Source organism: Tachypleus tridentatus, chromosome 10 (genome assembly GCF_004210375.1).
Source record: "Tachypleus tridentatus isolate NWPU-2018 chromosome 10, ASM421037v1, whole genome shotgun sequence".
Lineage (NCBI taxonomy): Eukaryota > Metazoa > Arthropoda > Merostomata > Xiphosura > Limulidae > Tachypleus > Tachypleus tridentatus.
This window is the reverse complement of record NC_134834.1, coordinates 7402011-7423824: the sequence shown is the minus strand read 5'-3', so window position 1 is coordinate 7423824 and position 21814 is coordinate 7402011. Positions and strand designations below refer to the sequence as shown.

The following is a 21814-nucleotide window of genomic DNA, read 5'->3' as shown; positions in this document are numbered from 1 at the left end:
ATCAACACTCAGTTTAAAATATGTTACTGGAAAAGTAGACACTACGTCACTCCGTAAAACAAACATCAACACTCAGTTTAAAATATGTTACTGGAAAAGTAGACACTACGTCACTCCGTAAAACAAACATCAACACTCAGTTTAAAATATGTTACTGGAAAAGTAGACACTACGTCACTCCGTAAAACAAACATCAACACTCAGTTTAAAATATGTTACTGGAAAAGTAGACACTACGTCACTCCGTAAAACAAACATCAACACTCAGTTTAAAATATGTTACTGGAAAAGTAGACACTACGTCACTCCGTAAAACAAACATCAACACTCAGTTTAAAATATGTTACTTGAAACGTAGACATTACGTCACTCCATAAAACAAACATCAACACTCAGTTTAAAATATGTTACTGAAAAGTAGACACTACATACCTCCGTCAACAAACATCAACACTCAGTTTAAAATATGTTACTGAAAAGTAGACACTACGTCACTCCGTAAAACAAACATCAACACTCAGTTTAAAATATGTTACTAAAACAAACATCAAAAGTAGACACTACGTCACTCCGTAAAACAAACATCAACACTCAGTTTAAAATATGTTACTGGAAAAGTAGACACTACGTCACTCCGTAAAACAAACATCAACACTCAGTTTAAAATATGTTACTGGAAAAGTAGACACTACGTCACTCCGTAAAACAAACATCAACACTCAGTTTAAAATATGTTACTGGAAAAGTAGACAAACATCAACACTCAGTTTAAAATATGTCACACTACGTCACTCCGTAAAACAAACATCAACACTCAGTTTAAAATATGTTAACAACAAACATAGACAGTTTAAAATATGTTACTCAACAAACATCAGTTTAAAATATGTTACTGGAAAAGTAGACACTACGTCACTCCGTAAAACAAACATCAACACTCAGTTTAAAATATGTTACTGAAAAGTAGACACTACGTCACTCCGTAAAACAAACATCAACACTCAGTTTACTTACTGGAAAAGTAGACACTACGTCACTCCGTAAAACAAACATCAACACTCAGTTTAAAATATGTTACTGAAAAGTAGACACTACGTCACTCCGTAAAACAAACATCAACACTCAGTTTAAAATATGTTACTGGAACACTCAACAAAACAAACATCAACACTCAGTTTAAAATATGTTACTGGAAAAGTAGACACTACGTCACTCCGTAAAACAAACATCAACACTCAGTTTAAAATATGTTACTGGAAAAGTAGACACTACGTCACTCCGTAAAACAAACATCAACACTCAGTTTAAAATATGTTACTGGAAAAGTAGACACTACGTCACTCCGTAAAACAAACATCAACACTCAGTTTAAAATATGTTACTGAAAAGTAGACACTACGTCACTCCGTAAAACAAACATCAACACTCAGTTTAAAATATGTTACTGGAAAAGTAGACACTACGTCACTCCGTAAAACAAACATCAACACTCAGTTTAAAATATGTTACTGGAAAAGTAGACACTACGTCACTCCGTAAAACAAACATCAACACTCAGTTTAAAATATGTTACTGGAAAAGTAGACACTACGTCACTCCGTAAAACAAACATCAACACTCAGTTTAAAATATGTTACTGGAAAAGTAGACACTACGTCACTCCGTAAAACAAACATCAACACTCAGTTTAAAATATGTTACTGGAAAAGTAGACACTACGTCACTCCGTAAAACAAACATCAACACTCAGTTTAAAATATGTTACTGGAAAAGTAGACACTACGTCACTCGTAAAACAAACATCAACACTCAGTTTAAAATATGTTACTGGAAAAGTAGACACTACGTCACTCCGTAAAACAAACATCAACACTCAGTTTAAAATATGTTACTGGAAAAGTAGACACTACGTCACTCCGTAAAACAAACATCAACACTCAGTTTAAAATATGTTACTGGAAAAGTAGACACTACGTCACTCCGTAAAACAAACATCACACTCAGTTTAAAATATGTTACTGGAAAAGTAGACACTACACTCCGTAAAACAAACATCAACACTCAGTTTAAAATATGTTACTGGAAAAGTAGACACTACGTCACTCCGTAAAACAAACATCAACACTCAGTTTAAAATATGTTACTGGAAAAGTAGACACTACGTCACTCCGTAAAACAAACATCAACACTCAGTTTAAAATATGTTACTGGAAAAGTAGACACTACGTCACTCCGTAAAACAAACATCAACACTCAGTTTAAAATATGTTACTGGAAAAGTAGACACTACGTCACTCCGTAAAACAAACATCAACACTCAGTTTAAAATATGTTACTGGAAAGTAGACACTACGTCACTCCGTAAAACAAACATCAACACTCAGTTTAAAATATGTTACTGGAAAAGTAGACACTACGTCACTCCGTAAAACAAACATCAACACTCAGTTTAAAATATGTTACTGGAAAAGTAGACACTACGTCACTCCGTAAAACAAACATCAACACTCAGTTTAAAATATGTTACTGGAAAAGTAGACACTACGTCACTCCGTAAAACAAACATCAACACTCAGTTTAAAATATGTTACTGGAAAAGTAGACACTACGTCACTCCGTAAAACAAACATCAACACTCAGTTTAAAATATGTTACTGGAAAAGTAGACACTACGTCACTCCGTAAAACAAACATCAACACTCAGTTTAAAATATGTTACTGGAAAAGTAGACACTACGTCACTCCGTAAAACAAACATCAACACTCAGTTTAAAATATGTTACTGGAAAAGTAGACACTACGTCACTCCGTAAAACAAACATCAACACTCAGTTTAAAATATGTTACTAGAAAAGTAGACACTACGTCACTCCGTAAAACAAACATCAACACTCAGTTTAAAATATGTTACTGGAAAAGTAGACACTACGTCACTCCGTAAAACAAACATCAACACTCAGTTTAAAATATGTTACTGGAAAAGTAGACACTACGTCACTCCGTAAAACAAACATCAACACTCAGTTTAAAATATGTTACTGGAAAAGTAGACACTACGTCACTCCGTAAAACAAACATCAACACTCAGTTTAAAATATGTTACTCAACACTCAGTTTAAAATATGTTAAAAGTAGACACTACGTCACTCCGGAAAACAAACATCAACACTCAGTTTAAAATATGTTACTAGAAAAGTAGACACTACGTCACAAACATCCGTAAAACAAACATCAACACTCAGTTTAAAATATGTTACTGGAAAAGTAGACACTACGTCACTCCGTAAAACAAACATCAACACTCAGTTTAAAATATGTTACTGGAAAAGTAGACACTACGTCACTCCGTAAAACAAACATCAACACTCAGTTTAAAATATGTTACTGGAAAAGTAGACACTACGTCACTCCGTAAAACAAACATCAACACTCAGTTTAAAATATGTTACTGGAAAAGTAGACACTACGTCACTCCGTAAAACAAACATCAACACTCAGTTTAAAATATGTTACTGGAAAGTAGACACTACGTCACTCCGTAAAACAAACATCAACACTCAGTTTAAAATATGTTACTGGAAAAGTAGAAACGTCACAAACATCAACACTCAGTTTAAAATATGTTACTGGAAAAGTAGACACTACGTCACTCCGTAAAACAAACATCAACACTCAGTTTAAAATATGTTACTGGAAAAGTAGACACTACGTCACTCCGTAAAACAAACATCAACACTCAGTTTAAAATATGTTACTGGAAAAGTAGACACTACGTCACTCCGTAAAACAAACATCAACACTCAGTTTAAAATATGTTACTGGAAAAGTAGACACTACGTCACTCCGTAAAACAAACATCAACACTCAGTTTAAAATATGTTACTGGAAAAGTAGACACTACGTCACTCAAAAACAAACATCAACACTCAGTTTAAAATATGTTACTGGAAAAGTAGACACTACGTCACTCCGTAAAACAAACATCAACACTCAGTTTAAAATATGTTACTGGAAAAGTAGACACTACGTCACTCCGTAAAACAAACATCAACACTCAGTTTAAAATATGTTACTACACTACGTCACTCCGTAAACAAACATCAACACTCAGTTTAAAATATGTTACTGAAAAGTAGACACTACGTCACAAAACAAACATCAACACTCAGTTTAAAATATGTTACTGAGAAACGTCACTCCGTAGAAAATATGTTACACACTACGTCACTCCGTAAAACAAACATCAACACTCAGTTTAAAATATGTTACTGGAAAAGTAGACACTACGTCACTCCGTAAAACAAACATCAACACTCAGTTTAAAATATGTTACTGGAAAAGTAGACACTACGTCACTCCGTAAAACAAACATCAACACTCAGTTTAAAATATGACACACTACGTCACTCCGTAAAACAAACATCAACACTCAGTTTAAAATATGTTACTGGAAAAGTAGACACTACGTCACTCCGTAAAACAAACATCAACACTCAGTTTAAAATATGTTACTGGAAAAGTAGACACTACGTCACTCCGTAAAACAAACATCAACACTCAGTTTAAAATATGTTACTGGAAAAGTAGACACTACGTCACTCCGTAAAACAAACATCAACACTCAGTTTAAAATATGTTACTGGAAAAGTAGACACTACGTCACACCGTAAAACAAACATCAACACTCAGTTTAAAATATGTTACTTGAAACGTAGACACTACGTCACTCCATAAAACAAACATCAACACTCAGTTTAAAACATGTTACTGGTAGACACTACGTCACTCCGTAAAACAAACATCAACACTCAGTTTAAAATATGTTACGTCACTCCGTTTAAAATATGTTACACACTACGTCACTCCGTAAAACAAACATCAACACTCAGTTTAAAATATGTTACTAGAAAAGTAGACACTACGTCACACCGTAAAACAAACATCAACACTCAGTTTAAAATATGTTACTGGAAAAGTAGACACTACGTCACTCCGTAAAACAAACATCAACACTCAGTTTAAAATATGTTACTGGAAAAGTAGACACTACGTCACTCCGTAAAACAAACATCAACACTCAGTTTAAAATATGTTACTGGAAAAGTAGACACTACGTCACTCCGTAAAACAAACATCAACACTCAGTTTAAAATATGTTACTGGAAAAGTAGACACTACGTCACTCCGTAAAACAAACATCAACACTCAGTTTAAAATATGTTACTGGAAAAGTAGACACTACGTCACTCCGTAAAACAAACATCAACACTCAGTTTAAAATATGTTACTGGAAAAGTAGACACTACGTCACTCCGTAAAACAAACATCAACACTCAAAAATATGTTACTGGAAAAGTAGACACTACGTCACTCCGTAAAACAAACATCAACACTCAGTTTAAAATATGTTACTGGAAAAGTAGACACTACGTCACTCCGTAAAACAAACATCAACACTCAGTTTAAAATATGTTACTGGAAAAGTAGACACTACGTCACTCCGTAAAACAAACATCAACACTCAGTTTAAAATATGTTACTGGAAAAGTAGACACTACGTCACTCCGTAAAACAAACATCAACACTCAGTTTAAAATATGTTACTGGAAAAGTAGACACTACGTCACTCCATAAAACAAACATCAACACTCAGTTTAAAATATGTTACTGAAAAGTAGACACTACATACCTCCGTAAACAAACATCAACACTCAGTTTAAAATATGTTACTGGAAAAGTAGACACTACGTCACTCCGTAAAACAAACATCAACACTCAGTTTAAAATATGTTACTGGAAAAGTAGACACTACGTCACTCCGTAAAACAAACATCAACACTCAGTTTAAAATATGTTACTGGAAAAGTAGACACTACGTCACTCCGTAAAACAAACATCAACACTCAGTTTAAAATATGTTACTGGAAAAGTAGACACTACGTCACTCCGTAAAACAAACATCAACACTCAGTTTAAAATATGTTACTGGAAAAGTAGACACTACGTCACTCCGTAAAACAAACATCAACACTCAGTTTAAAATATGTTACTGGAAAAGTAGACACTACGTCACTCCGTAAAACAAACATCAACACTCAGTTTAAAATATGTTACTGGAAAAGTAGACACTACGTCACTCCGTAAAACAAACATCAACACTCAGTTTAAAATATGTTACTGGAAAAGTAGACACTACGTCACTCCGTAAAACAAACATCAACACTCAGTTTAAAATATGTTACTGGAAAAGTAGACACTACGTCACTCCGTAAAACAAACATCAACACTCAGTTTAAAATATGTTACTGGAAAAGTAGACACTACGTCACTCCGTAAAACAAACATCAACACTCAGTTTAAAATATGTTACTGGAAAGTAGACACTACGTCACTCCGTAAAACAAACATCAACACTCAGTTTAAAATATGTTACTGGAAAAGTAGACACTACGTCACTCCGTAAAACAAACATCAACACTCAGTTTAAAATATGTTACACATACACTCAGTTTAAAATATGTTACTGTAGACACTACGTCACCCGTAAAACAAACATCAACACTCAGTTTAAAATATGTTACTGGAAAAGTAGACACTACGTCACTCCGTAAAACAAACATCAACACTCAGTTTAAAATATGTTACTGGAAAGTAGACACTACGTCACTCCGTAAAACAAACATCAACACTCAGTTTAAAATATGTTACTGGAAAAGTAGACACTACGTCACTCCGTAAAACAAACATCAACACTCAGCTTAAAATATGTTACTAAAAAGAAGACACTATATCACTCCATAAATCAAACATCAACACTCAGTTTAAAATATGTTACTGGAAAAGTAGACACTACGTCACTCCGTAAAACAAACATCAACACTCAGTTTAAAATATGTTACTGTAGACACTACGACTCCGTAAAACAAACATCAACACTCAGTTTAAAATATGTTACTGGAAAAGTAGACACTACGTCACTCCGTAAAACAAACATCAACACTCAGTTTAAAATATGTTACTGGAAAAGTAGACACTACGTCACTCCGTAAAACAAACATCAACACTCAGTTTAAAATATGTTACTGGAAAAGTAGACACTACGTCACTCCGTAAAACAAACATCAACACTCAGTTTAAAATATGTTACTGGAAAAGTAGACACTACGTCACTCCGTAAAACAAACATCAACACTCAGTTTAAAATATGTTACTGGAAAAGTAGACACTACGTCACTCCGTAAAACAAACATCAACACTCAGTTTAAAATATGTTACTGGAAAAGTAGACACTACGTCACTCCGTAAAACAAACATCAACACTCAGTTTAAAATATGTTACTGGAAAAGTAGACACTACGTCACTCCGTAAAACAAACATCAACACTCAGTTTAAAATATGTTACTGGAAAAGTAGACACTACGTCACTCCGTAAAACAAACATCAACACTCAGTTTAAAATGTTACTGGAAAAGTAGACACTACGTCACTCCATAAAACAAACATCAACACTCAGTTTAAAATATGTTACTGAAAAGTAGACACTACATACCTCCGTCAACAAACATCAACACTCAGTTTAAAATATGTTACTGGAAAAGTAGACACTACGTCACTCCGTAAAACAAACATCAACACTCAGTTTAAAATATGTTACTACGTAGACACTACGTCACTCCGTAAAACAAACATCAACACTCAGTTTAAAATATGTTACTGGAAAAGTAGACACTACGTCACTCCGTAAAACAAACATCAACACTCAGTTTAAAATATGTTACTGGAAAAGTAGACACTACGTCACTCCGTAAAACAAACATCAACACTCAGTTTAAAATATGTTACTGGAAAAGTAGACACTACGTCACTCCGTAAAACAAACATCAACACTCAGTTTAAAATATGTTACTGGAAAAGTAGACACTACGTCACTCCGTAAAACAAACATCAACACTCAGTTTAAAATATGTTACTGGAAAAGTAGACACTACGTCACTCCGTAAAACAAACATCAACACTCAGTTTAAAATATGTTACTGGAAAAGTAGACACTACGTCACTCCGTAAAACAAACATCAACACTCAGTTTAAAATATGTTACTGGAAAAGTAGACACTACGTCACTCCGTAAAACAAACATCAACACTCAGTTTAAAATATGTTACTGGAAAAGTAGACACTACAAACATCACTCCGTAAAACAAACATCAACACTCAGTTTAAAATATGTTACTGGAAAAGTAGACACTACGTCACTCCGTAAAACAAACATCAACACTCAGTTTAAAATATGTTACTGGAAAAGTAGACACTACGTCACTCCGTAAAACAAACATCAACAAAATATCAACACTCAGTTTCAAACTCAGTTTAAAATATGTTACTGGAAAAGTAGACACTACGTCACTCCGTAAAACAAACATCAACACTCAGTTTAAAATATGTTACTGGAAAAGTAGACACTACGTCACTCCGTAAAACAAACATCAACACTCAGTTTAAAATATGTTACTGGAAAAGTAGACACTACGTCACTCCGTAAAACAAACATCAACACTCAGTTTAAAATATGTTACTGGAAAAGTAGACACTACGTCACTCCGTCAACACCAGTTTAAACTCCGTAAAACAAACATCAACACTCAGTTTAAAAACATCAAAAATATGTTAAAAGTAGACACTACGTCACTCCGTAAAACAAACATCAACACTCAGTTTAAAATATGTTACTGGAAAAGTAGACACTACGTCACTCCGTAAAACAAACATCAACACTCAGTTTAAAATATGTTACTGGAAAAGTAGACACTACGTCACTCCGTAAAACAAACATCAACACTCAGTTTAAAATATGTTACTGGAAAAGTAGACACTACGTCACTAAAAAAACAAACATCAACACTCAGTTTAAAATATGTTACTGGAAAAGTAGACACTACGTCACTCCGTAAAACAAACATCAACACTCAGTTTAAAATATGTTACTGGTAACACTACGTAGACACTACGTCACTCCATAAAACAAACATCAACACTCAGTTTAAAATATGTTACTGGAAAAGTAGACACTACGTCACTCCGTAAAACAAACATCAACACTCAGTTTAAAATATGTTACTGGAAAAGTAGACACTACGTCACTCCGTAAAACAAACATCAACACTCAGTTTAAAATATGTTACTGGAAAAGTAGACACTACGTCACTCCGTAAAACAAACATCAACACTCAGTTTAAAATATGTTACTGGAAAAGTAGACACTACGTCACTCCGTAAAACAAACATCAACACTCAGTTTAAAATATGTTACTGGAAAAGTAGACACTACGTCACTCCGTAAAACAAACATCAACACTCAGTTTAAAATATGTTACTGGAAAAGTAGACACTACGTCACTCCATAAAACAAACATCAACACTCAGTTTAAAATATGTTACTGAAAAGTAGACACTACGTAGACACTACGTCACTCCGTAAAACAAACATCAACACTCAGTTTAAAATATGTTACTGGAAAAGTAGACACTACGTCACTCCCTAAAACAAACATCAACACTCAGTTTAAAATATGTTACTGGAAAAGTAGACACTACGTCACTCCGTCAAAACAAACATCAACACTCAGTTTAAAATATGTTACTGGAAAAGTAGACACTACGTCACTCCGTAAAACAAACATCAACACTCAGTTTAAAATATGTTACTGGAAAAGTAGACACTACGTCACTCCGTAAAACAAACATCAACACTCAGTTTAAAATATGTTACTGGAAAAGTAGACACTACGTCACTCAAACATCAACACTCAGTTTAAAATATGTTAACGTAAAACAAACATCAACACTCAGTTTAAAATATGTTACTGGAAAAGTAGACACTACGTCACTCCGTAAAACAAACATCAACACTCAGTTTAAAATATGTTACTGGAAAAGTAGACACTACGTCACTCCGTAAAACAAACATCAACACTCAGTTTAAAATATGTTACTGGAAAAGTAGACACTACGTCACTCCGTAAAACAAACATCAACACTCAGTTTAAAATATGTTACTGGAAAAGTAGACACTACGTCACTCCGTAAAACAAACATCAACACTCAGTTTAAAATATGTTACTGGAAAAGTAGACACTACGTCACTCCGTAAAACAAACATCAACACTCAGTTTAAAATATGTTACTGGAAAAGTAGACACTACGTCACTCCGTAAAACAAACATCAACACTCAGTTTAAAATATGTTACTATGTTAAAAGAAAAGTAGACACTACGTTACTCCTTAAATCAAACATCAACACTCAGTTTAAAATATGTTACTAGAAAAGTAGACACTACGTCACTCCGTAAAACAAACATCAACACTCAGTTTAAAATATGTTACTGAAAAGTAGACACTACGTCACTCCGTAAAAAACAAACATACGTTTAAAATATGTTACTGGAAAAGTAGACACTACGTCACTCCGTAAAACAAACATCAACACTCAGTTTAAAATATGAAAAGTAGACACTACTCACTCCGTAAAACAAACATCAACACTCAGTTTAAAATATGTTACTGAAAAGTAGACACTACATACCTCCGTCAACAAACATCAACACTCAGTTTAAAATATGTTACTGGAAAGTAGACACTACGTCACACAAACATCAACACTCAGTCACTAGACACTACGTCACTCCGTAAAACAAACATCAACACTCAGTTTAAAATATGTTACTGGAAAAGTAGACACTACGTCACTCCGTAAAACAAACATCAACACTCAGTTTAAAATATGTTACTGGAAAAGTAGACACTACGTCACTCCGTAAAACAAACATCAACACTCAGTTTAAAATATGTTACTGGAAAAGTAGACACTACGTCACTCCGTAAAACAAACATCAATCAACACTCAGTTTAAAATATGTTACTGGAAAAGTAGACACTACGTCACTCCGTAAAACAAACATCAACACTCAGTTTAAAATATGTTACTGGAAAAGTAGACACTACGTCACTCCGTAAAACAAACATCAACACTCAGTTTAAAATATGTTACTGGAAAAGTAGACACTACGTCACTCCGTAAAACAAACATCAACACTCAGTTTAAAATATGTTACTGGAAAAGTAGACACTACGTCACTCCGTAAAACAAACATCAACACTCAGTTTAAAATATGTTACTGGAAAAGTAGACACTACGTCACTCCGTAAAACAAACATCAACACTCAGTTTAAAATATGTTACTGGAAAAGTAGACACTACGTCACTCCGTAAAACAAACATCAACACTCAGTTTAAAATATGTTACTGGAAAAGTAGACACTACGTCACTCCGTAAAACAAACATCAACACTCAGTTTAAAATATGTTACTGGAAAAGTAGAAAAGTAGACACTACGTCACTCTACGTAAAACAAACATCAACACTCAGTTTAAAATATGTTACTGGAAAAGTAGACACTACGTCACTCCGTAAAACAAACATCAACACTCAGTTTAAAATATGTTACTGGAAAAGTAGACACTACGTCACTCCGTAAAACAAACATCAACACTCAGTTTAAAATATGTTACTGGAAAAGTAGACACTACGTCACTCCGTAAAACAAACATCAACACTCAGTTTAAAATATGTTACTGGAAAAGTAGACACTACGTCACTCCGTAAAACAAACATCAACACTCAGTTTAAAATATGTTACTGGAAAAGTAGACACTACGTCACTCCGTAAAACAAACATCAACACTCAGTTTAAAATATGTTACTGGAAAAGTAGACATTACGTCACTCCATAAAACAAACATCAACACTCAGTTTAAAATATGTTACTGAAAAGTAGACACTACATACCTCCGTCAACAAACATCAACACTCAGTTTAAAATATGTTACTGGAAAAGTAGACACTACGTCACTCCGTAAAACAAACATCAACACTCAGTTTAAAATATGTTACTGGAAAAGTAGACACTACGTCACTCCGTAAAACAAACATCAACACTCAGTTTAAAATATGTTACTGGAAAAGTAGACACTACGTCACTCCGTAAAACAAACATCAACACTCAGTTTAAAATATGTTACTGGAAAAGTAGACACTACGTCACTCCGTAAAACAAACATCAACACTCAGTTTAAAATATGTTACTGGAAAAGTAGACACTACGTCACATCCGTAAAACAAACATCAACACTCAGTTTAAAATATGTTACTGGAAAAGTAGACACTACGTCACTCCGTAAAACAAACATCAACACTCAGTTTAAAATATGTTACTGGAAAGTAGACACTACGTCACTACCGTAAAACAAACATCAACACTCAGTTTAAAATATGTTACTGAAAAGTAGACACTACGTCACCCGTAAAACAAACATCAACACTCAGTTTAAAATATGTTACTGGAAAAGTACTCCGACACTGGAAAAGTAGACACTACGTCACTCCGTAAAAAACAAACATCAACACTCAGTTTAAAATATGTTACTGGAAAAGTAGACACTACGTCACTCCGTAAAACAAACATCAACACTCAGTTTAAAATATGTTACTGGAAAAGTAGACACTACGTCACTCCGTAAAACAAACATCAACACTCAGTTTAAAATATGTTACTGGAAAAGTAGACACTACGTCACTCCGTAAAACAAACATCAACACTCAGTTTAAAATATGTTACTGGAAAAGTAGACACTACGTCACTCCGTAAAACAAACATCAACACTCAGTTTAAAATATGTTACTAGAAAAGTAGACACTACGTCACTCCGTAAAACAAACATCAACACTCAGTTTAAAATATGTTACTGGAAAAGTAGACACTACGTCACTCCGTAAAACAAACATCAACACTCAGTTTAAAATATGTTACTGGAAAAGTAGACACTACGTCACTCCGTAAAACAAACATCAACACTCAGTTTAAAATATGTTACTGGAAAAGTAGACACTACGTCACTCCGTAAAACAAACATCAACACTCAGTTTAAAATATGTTACTGGAAAAGTAGACACTACGTCACTCCGTAAAACAAACATCAACACTCAGTTTAAAATATGTTACTGGAAAAGTAGACACTACGTCACTCCGTAAAACAAACATCAACACTCAGTTTAAAATATGTTACTGGAAAAGTAGACACTACGTCACTCCGTAAAACAAACATCAACACTCAGTTTAAAATATGTTACTGGAAAAGTAGACACTACGTCACTCCGTAAAACAAACATCAACACTCAGTTTAAAATATGTTACTGGAAAAGTAGACACTACGTCACTCCGTAAAACAAACATCAACACTCAGTTTAAAATATGTTACTGGAAAGTAGACACTACGTCACTCCGTAAAACAAACATCAACACTCAGTTTAAAATATGTTACTGAAAAGTAGACACTACGTAACTCCGTAAAACAAACATCAACACTCAGTTTAAAATATGTTACTGGAAAAGTAGACACTACGTCACTCCGTAAAACAAACATCAACACTCAGTTTAAAATATGTTACTGTAAAAGTAGACACTACGTCACTCCGTAAAACAAACATCAACACTCAGTTTAAAATATGTTACTGGAAAAGTAGACACTACGTCACTCCGTAAAACAAACATCAACACTCAGTTTAAAATATGTTACTGGAAAAGTAGACACTACGTCACTCCGTAAAACAAACATCAACACTCAGTTTAAAATATGTTACTGGAAACACTAGACACTACGTCACTCCGTAAAACAAACATCAACACTCAGTTTAAAATATGTTACTGGAAAGTAGACACTACGTCACTCCGTAAAACAAACATCAACACTCAGTTTAAAATATGTTACTGGAAAAGTAGACACTACGTCACTCTCTAAAACAAACATCAACACTCAGTTCAAAATATGTTACTGAAAAGTAGACACTACGTCACTCCGTAAAACAAACATCAACACTCAGTTTAAAATATGTTACTGAAAAGTAGACACTACGTCACTCCGTAAAACAAACATCAACACTCAGTTTAAAATATGTTACTGAAAAGTAGACACTACGTCACTCCGTAAAACAAACATCAACACTCAGTTTAAAATATGTTACTGAAAAGTAGACACTACGTCACTCCGTAAAACAAACATCAACACTCAGTTTAAAATATGTTACTGGAAAAGTAGACACTACGTCACTCCGTAAAACAAACATCAACACTCAGTTTAAAATATGTTACTGGAAAGTAGACACTACGTCACTCCGTAAAACAAACATCAACACTCAGTTTAAAATATGTTACTGGAAAAGTAGACACTACGTCACTCGTAAACAAACATCAACACTCAGTTTAAAATATGTTACTGGAAAAGTAGACACTACGTCACTCCGTAAAACAAACATCAACACTCAGTTTAAAATATGTTACTGGAAAAGTAGACACTACGTCACTCCGTAAAACAAACATCAACACTCAGTTTAAAATATGTTACTGGAAAAGTAGACACTACGTCACTCCGTAAAACAAACATCAACACTCAGTTTAAAATATGTTACTCAACACTCAGTTTAAACTGGAAAAGTAGACACTACGTCACTCCGTAAAACAAACATCAACACTCAGTTTAAAATATGTTACTGGAAAAGTAGACACTACGTCACTCCGTAAAACAAACATCAACACTCAGTTTAAAATGTTACTTGAAACGTAGACATTACGTCACTCCATAAAACAAACATCAACACTCAGTTTAAAATATGTTACTGAAAAGTAGACACTACGTCACAAAAACAAACATCAACACTCAGTTTAAAATATGTTACAAGAAAAGTAGACACTACGTCACTCCGTAAAACAAAGATCAACACTCAGTTTAAAATATGTTACTGGAAAAGTAGACACTACGTCACTCCGTAAAACAAACATCAACACTCAGTTCAAAATATGTTACTGGAAAAAGGACACTACGTTACTCCGTAAAACAAACATCAACACTCAGTTTAAAACATGTTACTGGAAAAGTAGACACTACGTCACTCCGTAAAACAAACATCAACACTCAGTTAAAAATATGTTACTGGAAAAGTAGACACTACGTCACTCCGTAAAACAAACATCAACACTCAGTTTAAAATATGTTACTGGAAAAGTAGACACTACGTCACTCCGTAAAACAAACATCAACACTCAGTTTAAAATATGTTACTGGAAAAGTAGACACTACGTCACTCCGTAAAACAAACATCAACACTCAGTTTAAAATATGTTACTGGAAAAGTAGACACTACGTCACTACCGTAAAACAAACATCAACACTCAGTTTAAAATGTTACTTGAAACGTAGACACTACGTCACTCCATAAAACAAACATCAACACTCAGTTTAAAATATGTTACTGGAAAAGTAGACACTACGTCACTCCGTAAAACAAACATCAACACTCAGTTTAAAATATGTTACTGGAAAAGTAGACACTACGTCACTCCGTAAAACAAACATCAACACTCAGTTTAAAATATGTTACAAACACTACGTCAACACTCAGTTTAAAATATGTTACTGGAAAAGTAGACACTATGTCACTCCGTAAAACAAACATCAACACTCAGTTTAAAATATGTTTCTGGAAAAGTGGACACTACGTCACTCCGTAAAACAAACATCAACACTAAGTTTAAAATATGTTAAAAGAAAAGTAGACACTACGTTACTCCTTAAATCAAACATCAACACTCAGTTTAAAATATGTTACTGGAAAAGTAGACACTACGTCACTCCGTAAAACAAACATCAACACTCAGTTTAAAATATGTTACTGGAAAAGTAGACACTACGTCACTCCGTAAAACAAACATCAACACTCAGTTTAAAATATGTTACTGGAAAAGTAGACACTACGTCACTCCGTAAAACAAACATCAACACTCAGTTTAGAAACGTCACTCCGTATGTTCACTCAGAAAATATGTTACTAGTAGACACTACGTCACTCCGTAAAACAAACATCAACACTCAGTTTAAAATATGTTATATGTTACTGGAAAACATCAACACTCAGTTTAAAATATGACTGGAAAAGTACACTACACACTCCGTAAAACAAACATCAACACTCAGTTTAAAATATGTTACTGGAAAAGTAGACACTACGTCACTCCGTAAAACAAACATCAACACTCAGTTTAAAATATGTTACTGGAAAAGTAGACACTACGTCACTCCATCAACACTCAGTAAAACAAACATCAACACTCAGTTTAAAATATGTTACTGGAAAAGTAGACACTACGTCACTCCGTAAAACAAACATCAACACTCAGTTTAAAATATGTTACCGTAGACACTACGTCACTCCGTAAAACAAACATCAACACTCAGTTTAAAATATGTTACTGGTAGACACTACGTCAGTACACTACGTCAAAAGTAGACACTACCACTCCGTAAAACAAACATCAACACTCAGTTTAAAATATGTTACTGGAAAAGTAGACACTACGTCACTCCGTAAAACAAACATCAACACTCAGTTTAAAATATGTTACTGGAAAAGTAGACACTACGTCACTCCGTAAAACAAACATCAACACTCAGTTTAAAATATGTTACTGGAAAAGTAGACACTACGTCACTCCGTAAAACAAACATCAACACTCAGTTTAAAATATGTTACTGGAAAAGTAGACACTACGTCACTCCGTAAAACAAACATCAACACTCAGTTTAAAATATGTTACTGGAAAAGTAGACACTACGTCACTCCGTAAAACAAACATCAACACTCAGTTTAAAATATGTTACTGGAAAAGTAGACACTACGTCACTCCGTAAAACAAACATCAACACTCAGTTTAAAATATGTTACTGGAAAAGTAGACACTACGTCACTCCGTAAAACAAACATCAACACTCAGTTTAAAATATGTTACTGGAAAAGTAGACACTACGTCACTCCGTAAAACAAACATCAACACTCAGTTTAAAATATGTTACTGGAAAAGTAGACACTACGTCACTCCGTAAAACAAACATCAACACTCAGTTTAAAATATGTTACTGGAAAAGTAGACACTACGTCACTCCGTAAAACAAACATCAACACTCAGTTTAAAATATGTTACTGGAAAAGTAGAAAAGTAGACACTACAAACATCAACACTCAGTTTAAAATATGTTACTGGAAAAGTAGACACTACGTCACTCCGTAAAACAAACATCAACACTCAGTTTAAAATATGTTACTAGAAAAGTAGACACTACGTCACTCCGTAAAACAAACATCAACACTCAGTTTAAAATATGTTACTGGAAAAGTAGACACTACGTCACTCCGTAAAACAAACATCAACACTCAGTTTAAAATATGTTACTGAAAAGTAGACACTACGTCACTCCGTAAAACAAACATCAACACTCAGTTTAAAATATGTTACTGGAAAAGTAGACACTACGTCACTCCGTAAAACAAACATCAACACTCAGTTTAAAATATGTTACTGGAAAAGTAGACACTACGTCACTCCGTAAAACAAACATCAACACTCAGTTTAAAATATGTTACTAGAAAAGTAGACACTACGTCACTCCGTAAAACAAACATCAACACTCAGTTTAAAATATGTTACTGGAAAAGTAGACACTACGTCACTCCGTAAAACAAACATCAACACTCAGTTTAAAATATGTTACTGGAAAAGTAGACACTACGTCACTCCGTAAAACAAACATCAACACTCAGTTTAAAATATGTTACTGGAAAAGTAGACACTACGTCACTAGAACGATTCATGTTATATTTATATGATCTAAGACTTTTAGACACGTGTATCAAATCTAGAACGATTCATGTTATATTTATATGATCTAAGACTTTTAGACACGTGTATCAAATCTAGAACGATTCATGTTATATTTATATGATCTAAGACTTTTAGACACGTGTATCAAATCTAGAACGATTCATGTTATATTTATATGATCTAAGACTTTTAGACACGTGTATCAAATCTAGAACGATTCATGTTATATTTATATGATCTAAGACTTTTAGACACGTGTATCAAATCTAGAACGATTCATGTTATATTTATATGATCTAAGACTTTTAGACACGTGTATCAAATCTAGAACGATTCATGTTATATTTATATGATCTAAGACTTTTAGACACGTGTATCAAATCTAGAACGATTCATGTTTTATTTATATGATCTAAGACTTTTAGACACGTGTATCGATATTCAATTAACTGATAACGAGTTCCAATTTAATATCAACTGAAGTTAAGAAAGAGTTGATTAAACTGTTACACTTAGAGAAACTGAAACAAAGGGTTAAAGATTAGAAAGAGCTAATTAAACTGTTACACTTAGAGAAACTGAAACAAAGGGTTAAAGATTAGAAAGAGCTAATTAAACTGTTACACGTGGAGAACTGAAACAAGGTGTTAAAGTTTAGAAAAAGCTAATTAAACTGTTACACGTGGAGAACTGAAACAAAGTGTTAAAGTTTAGAAAAAGCTAATTAAACTGTTACACGTGGAGAACTGAAACAATGTGTTAAAGTTTAGAAAAAGCTAATTAAACTGTTACACGTGGAGAACTGAAACAAAGTGTTAAAGTTTAGAAAGAGATAATTAAACTGTTACATGTAGAGAACTGAAACAAAGTGTTAAAGTTTAGAAAGAGCTAATTAAACTGTTACAGATAGAGAAGTGAAACAAAGTGTTAAAGTTTAGAAAGAGCTAATTAAACTGTTACATGTAGAGAACTGAAACAAGGTGTTAAAGTTTAGAAAGAGCTAATTAAACTGTTACATGTAGAGAACTGAAACAAAGTGTTAAAGTTTAGAAAGAGCTAATTAAACTGTTACATGTAGAGAACTGAAACAAGGTGTTAAAGTTTAGAAAGAGCTAATTAAACTGTTACACGTGGAGAACTGAAACAAAGTGTTAAAGTTTAGAAAAGCTAATTAAACTGTTACACGTGGAGAACTGAAACAAAGTGTTAAAGTTTAGAAAGAGATAATTAAACTGTTACATGTAGAGAACTGAAACAAAGTGTTAAAGTTTAGAAAGAGCTAATTAAACTGTTACATGTAGAGAACTGAAACAAAGTGTTAAAGTTTAGAAAGAGCTAATTAAACTGTTACATGTAGAGAACTGAAACAAAGTGTTAAAGTTTAGAAAGAGCTAATTAAACTGTTACATGTAGAGAACTGAAACAAGGTGTTAAAGTTTAGAAAGAGCTAATTAAACTGTTACACGTGGAGAACTGAAACAAAGTGTTAAAGTTTAGAAAAAGCTAATTAAACTGTTACACGTGGAGAACTGAAACAAAGTGTTAAAGTTTAGAAAGAGATAATTAAACTGTTACATGTAGAGAACTGAAACAAAGTGTTAAAGTTTAGAAAGAGCTAATTAAACTGTTACATGTAGAGAACTGAAACAAAGTGTTAAAGTTTAGAAAGAGCTAATTAAACTGTTACATGTAGAGAACTGAAACAAGGTGTTAAAGTTTAGAAAGAGCTAATTAAACTGTTACACGTGGAGAACTGAAACAAAGTGTTAAAGTTTAGAAAAAGCTAATTAAACTGTTACACGTGGAGAACTGAAACAAAGTGTTAAAGTTTAGAAAAAGCTAATTAAACTGTTACACGTGGAGAACTGAAACAAAGTGTTAAAGTTTAGAAAGAGATAATTAAACTGTTACATGTAGAGAACTGAAACAAAGTGTTAAAGTTTAGAAAGAGCTAATTAAACTGTTACAGATAGAGAACTACAACAAAGTGTTAAAGTTTAGAAAGAGATAATTAAACTGTTACGTGTAGAGAACTGAAACAAGGTGTTAAAGTTTAGAAAGAGATAATTAAACTGTTACATGTATAGAACTGAAACAAAGTGTTAAAGTTTAGAAATAGTTGATTAAACTGTTACATGTAAAAAAATGAAACAACCTGTTAAAGTTTAGAAATAGTTGATTAAACTGTTACATGTAAAAAAATGAAACAAAGTGTTAAAGTTTAGAAATAGTTGATTAAACTGTTACATGTAAAAAAATGAAACAAAGTGTTAAAGTTTAGAAAGAGCTAATTAAACTGTTACAGATAGAGAACTGAAACAAAGTGTTAAAGTTTAGAAAGAGATAATTAAACTGTTACGTGTAGAGAACTGAAACAAGGTGTTAAAGTTTAGAAAGAGATAATTAAACTGTTACATGTATAGAACTGAAACAAAGTGTTAAAGTTTAGAAATAGTTGATTAAACTGCTACATGTAAAAAAATGAAACAAAGTGTTAAAGTTTAGAAATAGTTGATTAAACTGTTACATGTAAAAAAAATGAAACAAAGTGTTAAAGTTTAGAAAGAGCTAATTAAACTGTTACATGTAGAGAACTGAAACAAAGCGTTAAAGTTTAGAAAGAGCTAATTAAACGTGTCAGTGTTATTTGCTTTCTTCGAAAATTCATTCCGTTTTCGTAATAACTCAGAAAAAGGTTGTCTTTCAAATTTGAGAATTTAAAATCTCTCTAACCGAGAAAAATCTTTATCGTGTTAAAGACTATTTGTGTACGAATATCATACTGCATAACTTTTCCCTTTCGAAGCACGTAGTTAAGAAATCCGATCATCCAATCAGGACAAGCACGACCAGCTCACACTCGAAGCATTCGCTATAGCCAAATATTATAGTTACAGACTGTCATTGCGCTATAAAAAATAAATCCAAACTTGAATTTTGATTTAACGATGGTTGCGGCGCTTGAAACAAGATATATTTCATCTTAAGTTTGTTGTTTTTTGTGTTATTTCAGTCTGTGTATCATAAAAAGGACATACGAGTCCACACGTAATATTTAGTTTAAGCCTGACTGTTCAACCACAACAGTTCTAAGCCTAGTCAGCATGTTATAAAGCCTTTACAATTATAAATTAACCTTAAGCGTATCATAACCGCAATAATCCTGAAGATACGGTAAGTAACGCTTTACCTAATAACAGAAATTAAGAAATTATAAAGTAATAATAGTTAAAAAATTGGTCTCAAACTTAATACCCATAATATATATATATATATATTGCTTAACATACGATTACTAACGCTATGTCAACCACAATTATAAAGTACTTAGGGTTAAGAAGTTGGCCTTAAGCCTAATAACTATGATACATATATGTATAATTTTCCACTTTTGATTAGTAACGCTTATTCTCTTGAGCATGTTTATAAAATATTTATGATTGAAAAGTTGGCTTTAAGCCTACTAACTATAATATACATATATATATATATACATATTAATTTGATTAGTAACACTTAATGTATTAAGCATGTTTATAAAGGCTTTATCATTAACAAGTTAACCTTAAGCCTAACAAAGCACAATAGCTATGAGCAGCTGTAAGCTGTTATAAACAACAATATAAATGTATAAGTGCTTCCACTAACATCACAGCAACATTAGTATAAGTTGTAAGTGCTGCACTCACATTTATATGAACACATACATAGTTAAAGCCATATACCATAAATGCGGTATGTCGTATCACAAAACATTAGTTACAAATGTATCAATAGGTAATAAGTAGCAGTTTAAAACGGGCACACTGTTAACTGACCTAATGAGAAATGGATTCTTATACTTGCTATGGAAATGTTAGTAAAGTTAGGTAAGCCTTCTTTCTTAGCAAAATTCACTGCCTCAACGCTCATCATTGAAGCTAAAAGATGTACCATAGAACGTTCTCTAACTGGTCTCCTGATACACCTTTCTTAAAAATATAGTAAGAGATACTGTAAACTGGATTTTTTTCTCACTGATCAGTTTCTATATCTGCCATTTCTGTAGC

General features: G+C 33.1%; 1 protein-coding gene across 1 annotated transcript in view; it reads right to left on the bottom strand.

Annotated features, from left to right (window-relative positions):
• Positions 1-21814, bottom strand: part of LOC143228000 (frequenin-1-like) — a 97293-nt gene that overhangs the window by 74442 nt on the left and 1037 nt on the right. The window lies entirely within an intron of this gene.